The sequence below is a fragment of the Mus musculus genome, chromosome 18 (assembly GCF_000001635.26).
Source record: "Mus musculus strain C57BL/6J chromosome 18, GRCm38.p6 C57BL/6J".
In the NCBI taxonomy this organism is placed as follows: domain Eukaryota; kingdom Metazoa; phylum Chordata; class Mammalia; order Rodentia; family Muridae; genus Mus; species Mus musculus.
In genome coordinates this window covers 15,988,056-16,006,196 of record NC_000084.6, presented here as the reverse complement: position 1 = coordinate 16,006,196, position 18,141 = coordinate 15,988,056, and the positions used below count along the sequence as shown (strand labels likewise).

Here is an 18,141-nt window from a genome sequence, read left to right as displayed (position 1 = left end):
GTATGTTTGTGTGTGTGTGTGTGTGTGTGTGTGTGAGAGAGAGAGAGAGAGAGAGAGAGAGAGAGAGAGGGAGAGAGAGAGAGAGAGAGAGAGAGAGAGAGAGAGAGAGAGAGAGAGAGAGAGAGAGAGAGAAAAGGTGGAAGAGAACTGGAATCAGTGGGGGGCATCTCCAGGATAAGCTAGATATGTAGGACACTGTGAACTTCAGGAATCTATCAGAGTGACCCTAGTTAAGACTCTTAGCACTAGCAGATATGGAATCTAAAATGACAACCTCCTGTAACCAGGCCAGATTTCCAATGGAAGAATGGGGACACCAGCCAAGCGACAAATTTCCCTAACTACAAGATGTGCATGGATGAATAGAGAACAGAAATCGAGGAAATGGCCAACCAACATCGGTCCCAACTTGTGACTCATGCCATGAGAAAGAAATCCTACCTCTGACCCTATTAATGATAGTCTGCTGTACTTGCAGATTGGTGCCCTGGATAATTGTCATCTGAGAGGCTTCCTCCAACAGCTGATGGAATCTATAGCCAAACATTATGTGAACATCAGGGAATCTTGTGGAAAAGTACTAGGAAGAATTGAAGGTTCTGGAGAGGTCAAGGACACCACAAGGAAACCCACAAAACCAATTAAGTTGGGTCCATATGGGCTTACTGAGACTGAAACACTAACTAGAAAGCATGAGTGTGATGGACCTGGGCTCCCAACACTTAGGTAAAGAAGTTCAGCTTGGTCTTCATGTAGGGCCCATAATAGTAGGATCAGGGGCTGCTTCCAACTCTGTTGCCTGTTTTTGGATCCCTTTTCCCTAATGGGGTTGCCTTGTCTAACCTTAGTAGAAGAAGTTCTACTGCAACTTGATATACCAAGGTAGGTTAATATCCAAGGAAGGACTCCCTTTTTCTGAGGAGACAAGGAAAGGGGATAGGGAAGGAAGCAGAGAAGGTGGAGCTAGGAGGATCTGAAGATATGAAGTAAATAAAGTAATTAACTAATGAAAAAAATCAAATATGCCTTTTTCCCCTGGGCTGATGAAAACTGTCTGACTTTAATGAAAAACCATAAAGACTGCAGATGTAAACTCAACTCGAGTGTCAGTTAATCTCATCAAAAATTTCTAGAGTACCATTGTACCTACAACAGTCTCCCGGTCATTGGCTTAAAAACAAAACAAAACAAAACAAAACAAAACAAAACAAAACAAACAAACAAAAACAAAAACAAAAAACCTCTTCTCCAAGAAATTTTATCTTTTAGAAGCTCAGTAAATTTTCTTTATTATGAAAACCTTCGTAAATTCACTTTGGGAGTTGTAGTTGAGGGTTTGTCCCCCTGGGCAAGGGCATTTTCAAAGGTCTTCAACTCTTGGGTCTTTTGTAAGGATAAAGGGATAAATCATTTCCTTTCAGAGTGGTCAGCCATTGAGTAATGGTTGGCCTTTGTACCAACTAAATGACTTCCTGACTTGAAACACAATTTCCCCATCTTTCCCTATGAAAGTGCCATGTTAACAGTGGCAGCGATGAGAGTGTTGAGTTTCAGGAAAACATTAATCTAGAATATCATCACATTTGGGGCCAAAACATGGAATGATCATGAAAAGACAAAAAAAGAAACACTAAGGCACAGAGGACATTGTTTGAAAACAGCATGATCTACTCTTCCATTTTTCTCCTCAAAAACCCAGAAAGGTCATTACTTCTATAACTGATCAGGGCTTGTTCACAATGGATTAGGAACTCTCAAAACAGCTCATCTCCTTTTTGATTATTCAAAATGCCCATAATTTATCAGGAGTTAGAATACAAAAAACAGAACATTGGTTTCTTTTCCATCCTAAGGCCTACTTTTCTGCATCATCTGGTGTCAGGAGAATATTATTTACTATCCTTTCCTGCAGGTACCCTTATTTAGTTTCTGTAGTTGTTCTGCCTTCCTAAAGATTATCCAACACTATGTTCTGGTTTTTATCCTCATCTGAAAGCACGGAGGACGTTCTCTACTGAGAAAACTTTGCAGATGAAAACCTGTGGAAATTAAAATGGCCACATCTCTAGAGCAAGATGAGACTACAATAGCAATTGACAGCACTTACTTGGTGTAGTCTAAAGTCAAATTAATTAATCATTTCTCACAGTTGTTCTCTGCTTTTCTTCAGGAAACAATATTAATAGGCCTCAGGTAGATGAATATTTCAGTCACTGTCTAGTGCTAATTCTGTCCATGAAAATACTAAGCTACACATTTGATGACCAGCAAAAATGCTACTTTTTTGTAGCTATTAGATTTACAAATCTTTACAGATTGTCATGTGACATACCCTTACCTTGCCAATACAATTTGCCTATAAGGATAATACTATAAGAAACCTATTCTCTTTACTCCTGTAACAATGGCTACTCATTTTCACTCTGTTCACTAATGGAGCAGCAACATCAGTATACAACACACTGTTCATTTATACAAGTATCAAATCTCCATGCTTGTGAATTCCCTACTACAAAATGACTGCTAACAGTAATTCTTCCTTCAAGAAAAGCAACCACTGCACATTCATGAGTCAAGTGTACAATACAACCAACCCAGATTTGGAAGAGATTTTTGAATCTTTGATAGTAATTAATGACTTTTACTCCCAAATTATGTTGCTACTAGTTGCTACAATGAAACCATTATGCTCCAAAGAACAACTTCTTAATTAACAAAATCAGAGTATTTTAATGTAGGATTTCAGGGGAGAAGATAAAAAAGTGTGTGATATGGCTATGTGACAGTGTAACAAAAGAAATAAAAGAACCAAAAAAACAAAAACAAAAACATGTTAACAATAATAATACCTTCCTTAAAATAAGACATTTTTATGCATAACCATGATAGGATGGATATTTTTCACAAATAGCAAAAATTCAAATGATAAAAAGAACAAAGTTGGTCATTTTTTATTAATGTAGACAAAAAGAAGCTGAGGACATAGAATTGAATATTTGAATACAAGATGTTTTGCTTGAAATGGTTCTACTAATTGAACTTTACCTGATCATTTTGTGGTGTTGGGAATATTTTACTGGGTGAAATTTTGGCAATAGTATAGCTCTACTATGTATTTCTTCTTCTTCTTCTTCTTCTTCTTCTTCTTCTTCTTCTTCTTCTTCTTCTTCTTCTTCTTCTTCTTCTTCTTCTTCTTTGTCTTCTTCTTCTTCTTCTTCTTCTTCTTCTTCTTCTTCTTCTTCTTCTTCTTCTTCTTCTTCTTCTCCTCCTCCTCCTCCTCTTCCTCCTCTTCCTTATCCTTATCCTCCTCTTCCCTCTTCTTTTTCTTATCATTACTTATTGTTACATCAGCTTCCAATAGTTTTATTTGTATTTTTATTTTATGTAGGTGATATTTTTATCCACATACAGCTATGTGTACCATGTATGTGCCTGCAGTAACCCGAAGAGAGCCTAGAATCCCCTGGAACTGGAATCACAGATGGTTGTAAACCAACTTGTATGTGGTGGGAATTGAACCTGCATGCCCTCAAAACAAGTCAGTGCACTTAGCCACTGAGCCACCTCTTCAGCCCCATTTGTGTTTTCTTAATCAAGAAACTAGCAAAGTAATCCAGAGAAAAATATGAAATTGCTAACATGAGATGTTTTTATCTCCAGTTAATGGGGACACTCTTACCCTTTCTTAATTATTCTTTCTGATTCTTTAGGGAATAGATTATTTTCAGGATAAATTAAATGAAATTTAAGCATGATGAATTTGTCACGATTCTCCAGAGGAACATATATATGTTGGAATGGAGTTGGCTCCCTGGCAGTTGCGGAGGCTGAAGTGTCCTACCATCTGTTGTCTGCAAACCTGAGAACTAGAAAAGATAGAGGTATGATACAGTCCAACTCTGAAGGCTTAGAGATGTATAATGATGTGGGAGTGGAGCTGCTACTCCAAGTCAGAGATGGAAGCCTGAAACCCAGGACATACTATATCTGAGAACATGAATGCATGCATGTCTCATACACACACACACACACACACACACACACACACACACACACAAACACACACACACACACACACACACACACACACACATGCACACACACACATGCGCACAGATAATGAGAGAGAATAGACTAGAAATCAACTTCCTTTTGAAAAATTCAAGTTCTTAATGTGATGACTGATGCTTGACCACATTGGTAAAAATGGGATTTTCTTGTTGAATTTATGGACTCAAATGCTAATCTCATTCTTATGAACATACCCATAAATGAACTAACAAATGTGTGAACATTTCGTAGCAAGACCAGAAGAAAGCTGTTAGAATCTTACTGAGATTGACTTTAAACATCAATCCTTAACCTTTTGGTTTACTTACAATTTTGCAAAGGTTTGATGAAAGGATTGATCCCTCCCCAGTGTAATTTAACATGACACAAAATGTTAAAATATCATGGGCTATTTAAAACCTGAACATTGATGATAAACAAGGGTTCTCAATTTTTCAACACTACAACCCACTAACACAGTTCCTCATATTGTGGTGATCCCCAACCATTAACTATGTTAGTTGCTACTTCATAACTGCAATTTTGCTACTTTTATGAATCATAATATAAATATCTCATGTGCAGGATATCTCCTATGAAGCCCTTATGAAAGGGTCATTTGTCCCAAATGGGTCACAACGCACAGGTTGAGAACCACTGGATTAAAACTATCTACAGAATTTATAGATATCTATATTGTCATTATCTTGGTACCAAATTATATACCAGAACACATTGTAGGAAATCCTGGGCAAATAATTAACTACACTATAGTTTATTGTATGTATTGAATTGTATGTATTGAATGTAACTACTATTAAATGTTTTATGTTCAAGGAATAAAGCTTCCATTAGGAAGTCATTTCCCTGCATCTCTCGGTATTTCTGTATAATTTCAATATTTTGAATAATGACTCTTTAGAAGCCCACCTGGGAATCTGGAAGTCATGTGTTCTAAAGGCAGATATTCTCAGTGCCCTACAAATCCCCTTCCTCTATTCCAGACATATCTGCTTACAGTCCAGTTTTCCTTCCCTGGAGAATACTTGTTTCCACTGAAGGATAAAGGTTGTCCACATTTTGGGGGAAAGAATTGCATATCTGCAAGTTTCAAGTCTCATAACTTTCTACAATAGTGAAAGGAAATAGTCAGTGTTCAAGCTAAATCAACATGAATGAAAATTATCTTGAAATTAGAATCATCACAGCATTTTAAAAGCAGTTTGCTTCTTACCTTTACCCTTACATCCTGTGGGATATTTTCATTGTTTCATTTGTGGTATTACTGTTGAGTATATTACAACAATCACACAGTAAATGATCTTAGGAATATGGAATTCACCTTTCTTGAATATCACAATGTACTTACAATCATGTCCCTAGTTTCCTCAGAATCTGTGAAATGTAACATTCTCTATGTCAAACATTATGATTTCTGTATTCTATCTAGACTAAGACTGGTTCTTTTTAAAGTTCGGGATTGATAAATGAAGAGGAACTAAGTAGCATACATTGGTAGACCACCTCTAGCATTTAAAGCCATTATAGTAAACTATCTAATAGTTTATAATTCTCTAAGACAAACATGCTGAGAATTTTCTGGAAGTCTCTATTTACCCTAGATGAGGCCCTGGTGACAGACCACAGGAGTCTAAGTGATGAAACCAGGAGGATACTGTCATTGCTTGTAGACACAGGCCTCAAAATCATCTGCATAGTCAAGTCTAACTCAAACATGGATACTCTCATGAAAATTTGATCCCTGGAGCTTCTTGTACAAGTTGTAAGGAGTTCTTTAAAGAGATGGTCCTTTCCCCAGCAATTGCTAATTGCTAATCATCACCTTGACAAAGAACCTTGGGAGTCTTGTAGTTTTCTGAGTTTCCTGAGTCTTAGAGATTTTGTTGTTGTTGTCATTGTTGTTGTTGGTGGTGGTGATGGTGGTAGCAGGGGCAGTTTGGTTTGGTTTGCTTTTGGTTTTTAGTTGCCTCAGAATCAAAAGCCTTCTCTATGCTCTGAGGAAATGTTTCAGTTCAGAAGAAATAGCTTTAGAATATAGCAAGTTTGTGCTTCTATAACATAATATCACTATACCAATGACCGGGTGGCTTAAACAGCAAAACATACTTTCTTTCTTTTTGTTTTTTTGTGGTTTTTGTTGTTGTTGTTGTTGTTGTTATTTGTTTGTTTGTTTTTGTTGTTTTTTGTTTTGTTTTTGTTTTTCAAAACAGGGTTTCTCTGTGTAGCCCTGGCTGTCCTGGAACTCACTTTGTAGACCAGGCTGGCCTCGAATTCAGAAATCAAAAATATACTTTCTATAGTTCTGGGGACTAGAAAGACTAAAATTAATGTCTAGGTAGATATGGTGTTTGGGGAGTACCCTTTAAGGTCAAAAGACATCTATTTCTTTGTCTTGTATGCCAAAAAAAAGTTGAGGGAGGGAGAAAGGAAGAAAGAGAAGGAGGAAGAATGAAACAGGATGAGAAGGAGGAAGACGAGGAGGAGAGAAGAAAAAGAATCATCTAGGATGGTTTGTATGAATGACCCCCACAGGCTCACTTATTTTACTGCTTGGTCATTACAAGTATAGCTACTTGGTGGGGATTCGAAGGTGTGTCTTGTTGGAGGAACTGTGTTGGGGTTTCAAATGCTCAAGCCAAGTTTAGTGTCTCTCTTTCCCTGCTGCTATCAGATTCAGGTGTAGGACTTTCAGTTTTTTCTCTGGCACCATGTCTGCCTGCATGCTGCCGTTTCCCACCATGCTAACAATGAACTAACCCTGTGAAACATGCAAACCCCCGCCAAATGTTTTCCTTTATAGGAGTTGCCATGATGATGATGTCTCAGCACTGACTAAGATATCATCAGTTTCATGTGCCATAAAAATAGTAATCCCCACCAATCTATTCATCTCTCAGAGACCCCACCTGCAAACATAATCATGTTGGATACTATGGTTGCAGTGGTCCCACCAAAGGTTGTGGGTTAGAACCTTATTTACTCAATAAGAAAGTATTAGTGGATGAAACCTAGTGGATTGTTTGTGTAATGAGGTTGAATTACTAATTGTATCATAGGTTGATGTTGATTTACAATTAGTAATTTATTGCACTCATAGGATTGGTCTCTCATAGGAATTGTGATGTTTTTCATAATCAACAACCATTTCAGCACTGCAAATGACCAGAAAGCCACCCTTCCTTTCTAATTTGCCATGCTATATGTGGTCTAATACAGAAGCAGAGCAACTGCGAGATATGACTGTCCATTCATCCAAATGAATTTCAGTGGTTCAAAAACTGGGACTATTCTATCTATATTCTTGGAATACCTACCTACCTACTTTAACAACTAGAGAGAAGAACCGGAATTTCACAATTTCTTTCTGTAGATTCTTTTACTTACTAGCATAATACTTACTTATTATATAACGTGAAATTAAGCATGTATTTCTTACAGCTTTGGTGCTTTCAGTTTTGAATAAAGATGATTTTTGCTATTTTCTCTGGGGTAGTCCCTCAATAAAGTGAGGCACTTTAAGGGATAGACTCAATAGAGATGGCCTTTAAATTGCATGTGTGTGACATACTGATAATCTTCAATTCTGAACAAAATTTTGCTAGGTAATACTATGGCTGCTATTTTATTGCTTCAATAACTGAGACTATAGAGATTAGTTTTTGAATGGGTATACCTCCTTAGTGCCAAAATTCATCTTTTTATCATGTTCAAACACAAATCCAATTAATATCAAGGTCTGTAATCATTCCATGTCCTTACAGGAATACCATGAGCTGTGGGCATCTGCCAAGGGTTCATCACAGGAGACCAAGTGGTCAGTTGTTTGATCCTGTAAGGTACATTTCACATGCAAAAGGCTTTTTGCTCTACGCTTGAAAATAACTCTTTAAACATTCCTAACACAAAGCAAAGGAAAATAATGAAGAAACACACATGCCAAGTGTTAAGTTGCCCCAAATATCTACCTAGCATTTTAATTCATCAACGCATTGTGCTTGTTTGGAGGCCCATTGAAGCAGAACACATTTATATGATGCCTGTCTGTAAATACAACTATTCAATGTTTCTTGATATTAGGTGCAAGGTGGCTTACCTATAGAAATCTATAAAAATAATTAACTTTTAAAACAATTCTCTTTTCTAGTGTAAAGTATTATAATGGCTTTATTTATATTCTATGTTGTAATTGCTAAAACACCTTGTGTGTATGGTCAGACTAAAATAACCTGGGATTATGTTAGTTTGACATTGAGGATGTGGTGGAATAGATTAACTTATTGTATTTCATAGATGTTCTATGAACTATGGTACATATTATCTTCTCCTGAGTCTACAAGAATTTGTATATATCTCCTAATTAATATTGTAGACCACAAGTAGAAAACTGATTTACAAACATGCAATGTAATATTGCCTACCCCATCTCACAAACATTTGCACTTTAGGTGAACTCAATTATGTCTGACTTCTACCCTTTTACATTTTCTTACTTTCTAAGACTTTGATGGTGAGGGAACTAATATATAGCGTGCATGTTGCTTAATATTTAAACCTTGAAGTATAATGGCTTGGACTCAGTACTAGCAGGTTCATTTTTTTTTTTTTACTTGTGTCCTCTGTGATCTGTGAGCAAATGAGTCCATTAAGAAGACATTAGAGCAGTAACTCAATTCTATAACCTGCTTGCATCCATTTTCATTTCTTATCATGAAAATATAAGTTCTCATGATTTACTGTTATTGCAAACAGAAAGCTGCTGGATATCTATTGGAGTTGCCATTAACCCTTGCTTGTAAGACTTTCTTAAAACTTGTGTGAGTTAAGCAAGGGCCCGAATTATTTTGGCCACCTTTGCCTTGCTGGTTTTAACTTTAGTTGTACTGTGATGCAGGCCCCTGACAAAAGCAATATTAAGGAAGGAAGGGTTTATTAAGCTTGTGATTCTAGGTTATAACCCCTTATGGTAGAGGAAAGCAAGGCAGAAACTTAAAGCAGCTAGCTAGCCCTATGCACAGTCAAGAACAGAAAGAGAGCCGGGCAGTGGTGGTGCACACCTTTAATCCCAGCACTTGGGAGGCAGAGATAGGTGGATTTTTGAGTTGGAGGCCAGCCTGGTCTACAAAGTGAGTTCCAGGATAGTCAGGGCTATACAGAGAAACCCTGTCTCCAAAACCAAACCAAACCAAACAAACAAACAAACAAACAAAGAACAGAAAGAGAAATGAATGCATGCATACCTATTTCTCAGCTTGATTTCTCTACTACTATACTCTTCAGGACCTGAACCCAAGGAATGGTGTCACCTACTTTTAGGCTGGGTCTTCCCATATCAAACAACTCAAGTAAGCCATTCATGAATGGGCCTGCCCATAAGCCAACCTAATCGAGACAGTTCCCTGTTAAGATTCTTCCTGGGTAATTCTAGACTAGAACTAACCACTACATCTACTGATCTACAAGTGTTGACTCTCCAAAGATATATTGATAGGAGTCTCAAATGATTTTATACAAATATCTTCCTTTACATTGTATTTTTTTTCTCAAACTATGTGAAAATATACTTTATTTTATTAGGAGCACCCTGAATGAGTTTCTTATTGATAGAGATATTACAGTCTGAACAAAGGGAAATAAGATAGTCTATGAAGAGCAGAATAAAATGGGAAGTAAGTAGTTAAGCTCGAAGGAAGGCTGAGAATCAGTGCTTTGAAGAGACAAGATACACAGAGCTCAGAGGTTTAAACTTACTAGGAGAATTCTAACCTTGTCATCAAAATCATGCTTTAAAATGCAAAAGTGTCTTGTTTTCCAACTCAACATTCAGCAAATATCTTGCCTGGTCATAGTCTCTAACTTAATTTGTCCTTGGAAATAGATCATAGCTTTAGAAACCTGAGTCCAGGCGGCTGCTTGGTGTATACAGGGCAGATTCCACTTAAGTAGCTTGAGAAATAGATCTGAAAATAAGAGATTTAATATTTTAACACACAACTTGATAATAAAATGTCAGGTCTCATGAGTTCACATGAAGTGGTAGGGCTTTCTGTAGATTACAGTTTGAAAATCATTTTGTGTCCCTTTATTCACAGCTCATTGATTTAGTCAACTAAGGTAAAAGAAATAAATCTTTGTTCTTCTAACAGTAGAGTATATTTGAGACTAGACACAGCATGCTAAAGTATCCTATTAGCTCAATAATATTGGATTCAACTAGTGTCCTGTTTTGGAAAACCTTAAAATAAAGGAGAAAGTTCCTTGGAAATAGATTAAAAGTCATTAACTCAACCATACATCCATTTAACCGACATTCTATCAGGTTTTCTTTTCTTTTTCTTTTTATTCAGGTCCACAAGCCTATTACATCAAGAAATTTTTACACAAAGATAAGCTGGATTATTTTAGTGTTGTTCCACGTGCCATTTGGCTATGTAAATCACTATAAAGCATAATAATTAGTGGTTCTCAGAATATAGATAATAAATAATTGCTTACCTATGCTGTCAGTTTTCCCTGTGTGGTGGTTTGAATGAAAATGCCTTCCCCCATAGACTCATAGGGAGTAGCAATATTAGGAGGTGTGGCCTTGATGGAGTAGTCGTGTCCTTGGTGGAGGAAGTGTGTAACTAGAGATGGGTTTTGAGGTTTCAAATGCTCAAGGCAGTCTCCACCCTCTTTCTCTCTCACTCTTCTGGGTCACTGTGAATCCAGATGTGAGATTCTTAAGCTCCTTCTCCAGGACCATGTCTGCCTGCATGCTGCCATCCTTCCTATCCTTACAATAATGGACTAAAACTCCTCACCTGTGAGCCAGCCCTAATCAATTTTGTTCTTCATAAGAGTTGTCATTGTAATGGTATCTCTTCACAGCAATAAAACCCTGCATAAGACAGACAGTAAGTGAAAATACCTTACACAATGTGCATCTGAACTAGAAACAAGATTTGTTTCCTCACTTTGAAGTAGTTTCTAGTATACAACTCCATTCAAAATAAATTCAAAATTTATCTCCTCAAAGATCTGTCTGTCTGTCTGTCTGTCTCTCTTTCTCTCTCTTTCTCTCTCTCTCTCTGTCCATTTTTGATCCCTCCTGTTCCTCCTCCCCATCCTATCTACCACCCAAGTTTCTCCATTCATCCACCCCTGTTTCTTTTTCTCAGTGAGTGAGATTCAACCATCTTCTCTTGTGCCTTTCTTCTTAGTTAGCTTCTTTGGGTCTTTGGATTGTAGTATGGTTATCTTGTACTTTATAGCTTATATCCACTTAGTACATACCATGTATCTCTTTCTTGGTATGGACTACCTTATTCAGGATGACATTTACCTGAAAATTTCATGACTTTATGAGTTTCAATAGCTGAGTAGTGGTTCATTATGTAAATGTATCATGTTTCATCTATTCTCTATTTGAGGGACATCTAGATTGTGTTCAGTTCCTGGCTATTACAAATAAAGCTGCTATGAACATAGTTGAGTAAATGTCCTTGTGGTACAGTGGAGCATCTTTTGGGTATATGCCTAGGAGTGGAAAAAGTGGATCTTGAGGTAGGACTATTCCAATTTTCTGAGAAAGCACGAAATTGATTTGCAAAGTGTTTGTAGACGTTTGCACTGCATCCAGCAGTGCAATGCAATGCTTCATATCCTCGCCAACATGAGTTGTTTAAGTTTTTGATATTAGTCATTTCAACAGGTGTAAGATTGAGTTTCAGAGTTGTTTTTATTTGCATTTACCTGATGACTGAGGATGTTCAAAATTTTCTTTCAGACATTGTAGTTTCCACTGTCAAAATTCTCTGTTTAGTTTTGTACCCCATTTTTAAATTGGACTCTTTGGTTTGTTGATATCTAGCTTCTTGATTTCTTTATATATTTTAGATATAGCACTGGTGAAGATCATTTCCCAATCTGTAGGCTCATTTGTTTTTTTGTTTTTTTTAATCTTATTGATGGTGTCCTTTTCTTTTCAAAAGCTTTTTTGTTTCATGAGATCCCACTTATTAATTATTGATCTTAGTGCCTAAACTTTTGGTGTTCTATTCAGGACATTGTCTTCTGTACCAATGTGTTCAAGATTATTCCTCACTTTCTCTTCTATCATATTTAGTGTATCTGCTTTTCAGTTGAGGTCTTTGATCTACTTGGACTTGAGGTTTTTTGTAGAGTTACAAATATGTATCTATTTCTTTCTCTTTTTTAAAATTTTTGTTTCATGAGATCCCACCTATTAATTATTGATCTTAGTTAGGGGTTTTTCACACTCCATATTTTATCCCCACCCTTTCCTCCCTCTGATTGTTCCAAATCCCATACCTCCTCCCCACCTTTCCCCACCCCCAGTCTTCATGTGGATGTCCCCACCCCTGACCCTCTCTGACCTCTAAACTCCCTGGGGTCACCAGTCTCTTGAGAGTTAGGTGCATCATCTCTGAATGAAAGTAGACTCAGCAGTCCTCTACTGTTTGTGTGTTGGGGGCCTCATATCAGCTGGTGAATGTTGCCTGGTTGGTGGTCAGTGTTTGAGAGATCAAGTGGGTCCGTATTAATTGAGATTGCTGGTCCTCCTACAGGGTCACCCTCCTCCTCAGTTTCTTCCAACTTTTCTCTAATTCAACCACAGGTGTCAGGAGCTTCTATCCATTGACTGGGTACATATATCTGTCTCTGACTCTTTCAGCTGCTTGTTGGGTCTTCTAGAGGGGGGTCATTCATGATAGGTTCCTTTTTGTGAGTACTCCATAGCCTCAGTAATAGTGTCAGGTTTTGGGAACTCTCCTTGAGTTGTGTGGAGAGCCGCAATAACATTTACCATCATAAGATGGCGCTGGCTCCGCAGTGCCTTATGCCACCTAAACAAAAATAGCTATGTGCGCATGTGCTAAGAGCAAAAGACCGCCAATGTCACTAGCCCACCCCGGGGCTTGGGAGATCGTGGGTGGAGCTACCAGTCGTAGTTAGACAGAAGTTAACCACGGAAGGATCTGTGTCCTGTGTGCGTTCCTGCTGGGCGGGGACAAAAGCTCAGGACAGAGTTGGATCCCACTTTGGGTCTGTTGCTGGACCTTATTCCCCTCAGGCTCCTCTCCATTTTCATCCCTGTAATTCTTTCAGACTGAAACAAATATGGGTCAGAGTGTTGACTGTGGGATGCTGACCCCCTCCCTCACTTGAAGCTCTGTCTTTCTACTGGAGGTGGGCTTTATAAGTTCCCTCTCCCTACTGTCAGGAAATTTATCTAAAATCCCCCCCCCCTTTGAATTCTGAGAGTCTCTCACCCCCCAGGTCTCTAGTGCATTCTTGAGGATCCCCCTACCTCTTACCTCCTGAGGTTGCCTGTTTCCATTCTTTTGCTGGCCCTCAGGGCTTCAGTCCTTTTCCCTCAACCAATACCAGATCAAATTCCCATCTTACCCACCCCTTACTACCTCCCCTTATTTACTTTGCCTCCCAGGTCCCTGTCTCCCTCCCTGTGGGGAGCGGGTGTGGCGGCAGTCCCAAAGGCGCCAGGGACTGCAGCTAAGTCATATGACTTGCACCTGACTTCCTCATATAAGACACAAACATCTTGAGTGCTGCGCAGGTGTACCAGGATACAGGTGAATCCAATTTGGTGGAGATTTGCCCCTGCTGCCCTGATTAGCTGAAGCCTCGTGACTGGCGAGGGGGCGTGGCCTGCGGTGCGTGGAAGAGAGAGAGTATAAAAGGAGTGAGAGGCCCAGGGTTCGAGGAAGATATAAACAAGAAGAATCAGGACTGAATAAACTGCTGTTAGAAGGACTGGTGGTCGCGTCGTTCTTGCTGGTCGAGAGCGGGCGCGACACCTCCCCACTTGTGATTGCTTTCTTCTTTCTCCCAAGTGGAACTGAGGCATCCTCACTGGGGCACTTCAGCTTGTTGACCTTTTTTGAGTTCTGTGGACTGTATCTTGGATATTCTGTATGTTTTTTTTTTCTTGGCTAATATTCACTTATTAGTTAGTACATAACATGCAGATTCTTTTGGGTCTGAGTTACCTCACTCGGGATGATATTTTCTAGTTCCATCCGTTTGCCTACAAAACTCAGGTTGTCCCCGTTCTTAATAGCTGAGTAGTATTCCATTGTGTAAATGAACAACATTTTCTGTATCCATTCTTCTGTTGTGGGACATCTAGGTTGTTTCTAGCTTCTGCCTATCACAAATAAGGCTGCTATGAACATAGTGGAACACATGCCTCCATGGCATGGTGGGACATCTTTTGGGTATATTCCTAAGCATGGTATAGCTGGGTCTTCAGGTAGACCTGTTTTCAATTTTCTGAGGAACCTCTAGATTGATTTCCAAAGTGTTTGTACCAGTTTACCATCCCACCAAAAAAGGAGGAGTGTTCCTCTTTCTCCACCTCCTCTCCAACATGTGATTGGAGAGGTTTTGATCTTAGCCATTCTGATTGATGTAAGGTGGAATCTCAGGGTCATTTTGATTTCCATTTCTCTGATCACTAAGGACTTTGAACATTTCTTTAGATGCTTCTCAGCCATTTGAGATTCCTCAGCTGTGAATTCTCAGTTTAATTCTATACCCTATTATTTTAGGTTGGTTTTTTTTTTTTTTTTGATTAGTTTCTTGAGTTCTTTATATTTTGTATATTAGCCCTCTCTATGATTTGGGGTTATTAAAGATTTAATCCACGGTGGCCTATTGAAGATTATTTCAATTTTCTTGTATCTGTTGAGACTTCTTTATGCCCGAGTATGTGGCCAATTTTGGAGAAGTTTTTAAGATAATTATTTTGTGTTTGAGTGACATGCTCAGTATATATCTGTTAGGTCCATTTAATTCATATCATCTGTTAGTTTCATTACGTTTCTGTTTAATTTTTGTCTGAATAACAGATACATTGATTGGAGTGGGGTGTCAAGGTCTCCCACTATTATTGGGTGGGGTTCAATGTGTGATTTAAATTTGAATAATGTTTCTTTTATGAATGTGAGTGCCCTTACATTTGGAACATAGTCATTCAGACTTGAGATGTTATCTTGCTGGATTTTCCCCTTGATTAGTATGAAGTTTCCCTCCTAATCTCTTAACAAATTCTGGTTGAAAATCTGTTTTATTAGATATTAGGATTAGTTACTCCAGCTTGCTCCTTGGATCTGTTTGCTTGGAAAATCTCTTTTCAGCCCTTCACACTGAGTCAATGTCTATCATTGTTTCTGAGGTGTGTTTCTTAATTGCAACAGAATTGTGCAAGATATCTTAACATCCATTCTATTAGACTGTGTCTTTTTATTGGGGAATTGAGTCTAGTGATATTGAGATATATTAATGACCAGTGATTGTTAATTCCTGTTGTATTGATGTTGGTAGTGGTAATGTGTGTGTGTTTGTGTATATTTCCCTTACTTTGTTTTTGTTGGTATAGAATTATTTTATTCCTACGTTTTCTTAGTTACAGTTAACCGTTTTGCTTTTGCATTTTCCTTCTAGTATCTTCTGTAGGGCTGGATTTGTAGGTATATATATTTTTAGATTTTTGTTTATCATGGAATATCTTGTTGTATCCACTTATGGTGGTTGAACTTTTTCCTGGGTATAGTAGTCTCTGCTGGCATCTGTGGTCTCTTAGAGACTGTAAGACATCTTTCCAGACCCTTCTGACTTTTAGAGTCTCCTGTTGAGAAATCAAGTGTAATTCTCATAGGTTTGCCTTTATGTTTCTTAGTCTTTTTCTCCCTTGAAGCTTTTAATATTCCTTCGTTGTTCTGCATATTTACTGTTTTGAGTATTCTCTTTTCTGGACCAATCTATGTGGTATTCTATAAAGTTCTTGTAGGTTTATAGGCATCTCTTTTTTAGCTTGGGGAAATTTTCTTCTATAATCTTGTTGAAATATTTTCTGGGATTTACTTGGAGTTGGGAATCTTCCCTTTTCCTATTGTTATTATTCTTTTTTTTTGAAATTTAAAGAAAATATTTATTGAAGATCTGAAAAACAACTCCTACAAGATTGACTTTTCCATAAAACTGCAGCTACACGATGCATTGCGTCTATCATGTTAAAACATGCATTAGGCACAAATACAAAACCATGAAAACAAGCCACCATTCTTTAACAGTTGAACAAAGATAAGATGCCTAAGGAATGACATGGATGACTTGCAAAGGATGGGCTCTTTAAGCACCATTTAAAAAAAAGAGCACAGATGGATGAGTGTTCAGTTATATACACGGAAGTGAACCTTTGGCACTAGGAATCAGAGCATTTGTCATAGAGCATTAACACATATTATAAAAGTGTGTAGTGTCAAAGGAACAGAACCACCAGCATTCAAAAGCAGCTTTGTCAACTAGCCAAACACTCTACAGCATGTCTCTCTGTTGTCCATCACTGATACACTGGTAGAAACTTTGAAATGAAAAAAAGGAAGAAAAAAGGAGCAGTTACTCCTTTTATTTTCTCTGTTTAAAATCAAAGAGGAGGGCTGGTGAGATGGCTCAGTGGGTAAGAGCACCCGACTGCTCTTCCGAAGGTCAGGAGTTCAAATCCCAGCAACCATATGGTGGCTCACAACCATCCGATCACGAGATCTGACTCCCTCTTCTGGTTCTGGAGTGTCTGAAGACAGCTACAGTGTACTTACATATAATAAATAAATAAATCTTTAAAAAAAAAAAAATCAAAGAGGAAACAAACAACTCTGTTATACACTAACGGTCTTCAAAGTACATCATTTGTACAAGAGAAGGACGAAGAACCAAACTGTTTACAGAGATCCAAGCACAAGGGAGAGAGGGAGAGCACACCCCTCACATGGCTTTCCGATGGTACTCAGGAGGAGCCACTTCATAATCACTGGCACTGAACAAAGTTGCAGAATTCTTCGCCAGGTACTTGAGAAAATCATGTAGATAGTTCAGTAATAAAGCAAGGCTTTTCTCATCTAGAGGTGTGTAGGCCAACATCGCTCCAATTCGCACAAATAATCTCAGCAAATGTGGCGCTCCATACACCTGGGACATGGGTGCATCCGGGTGGTCGGCGAGGATTTCAGCGTACTGTGGTCTCTCAAACTTGTAGAGGAGCTGAGTGCCCAACATGACATTGAAGTATTCCTTTATGCCTGCCACCACCTCATTAACAGCATACTCTTTATTATCTGTATTTCCTCGAGACTTCTTATAATTTGCATAATCCTCCAAAATGGAATCCACATTCTTCTTGGCAGGAAGATAAAAAAGCTGCTTTTGTCTGGTGATCAAGTCCCAGTCATCCACAAGCCAGGGTTTCAGCTCTTCAGGAATCTTCACTCTAACTTCAACTCTGTTCATGAAGGTTTCTTCATTTTCAATGATAGGATCTACCCGGGCTCTCTTCTTCCGAGGAGGCTGAGGTGTCTCACTGGTACTGCCACCATCTCCGTTTCCAGGTGTTTTCTGCTTGTTCTTTTTTGTTTTCACTTCAACATTTTTCTGTTGCAGACCGGATGTCTTCTTCCCCGGAGCAGCCCCTCTCATCTTGCCCTCTGCATATTGTTCCTGATTGGCCTTTTGAATTTCTCGCTGTTTCTGCAAATTGGTGTCCACGTATTTGAGTACTCTGCTTTCTGGCACCCATTCATCCCAATTTTTATTCCTGCCACTGTAATGGATGAAGTATTTCACTTGTTTGTCCTTTATGGCAACCTTTACACACTTTGCTTCATAGAGAAGAGGCCCATGAAAGCACAGCACTCGCTCGCCCTCCTGGAATTTTGGCTTAGGGTCCTGCTTGGGCGCCATTTATAAGTGATTCGCTGCCTCCTCCTTCTCCCACCAACCCAGACTACCGCCCCCTACTCTCTACCCCACCCAACTCCATTGTTTTTTTTTTTTCCATTTTTTATTAGGTATTTAGCTCATTTACATTTCCAATGCTATACCAAAAGTCCCCCTTACCCACCCACCCCCACTCCCCTACCCACCCACTCCCCCCCTTTGGCCCTGGCGTTCCCCTGTACCGGGGCACACAAAGTCTGCGTGTCCAATGGGCCTCTCTTTCCAGTGATGGCCGACTAGGCCATCTTTTGATACATATGCAGCTAGAGTCAAGAG

General features: G+C 38.7%; 1 pseudogene; it reads right to left on the bottom strand.

Annotated features, from left to right (window-relative positions):
- Gm4835 (predicted pseudogene 4835) lies at nucleotides 15,998-17,905 on the bottom strand (annotated as a pseudogene).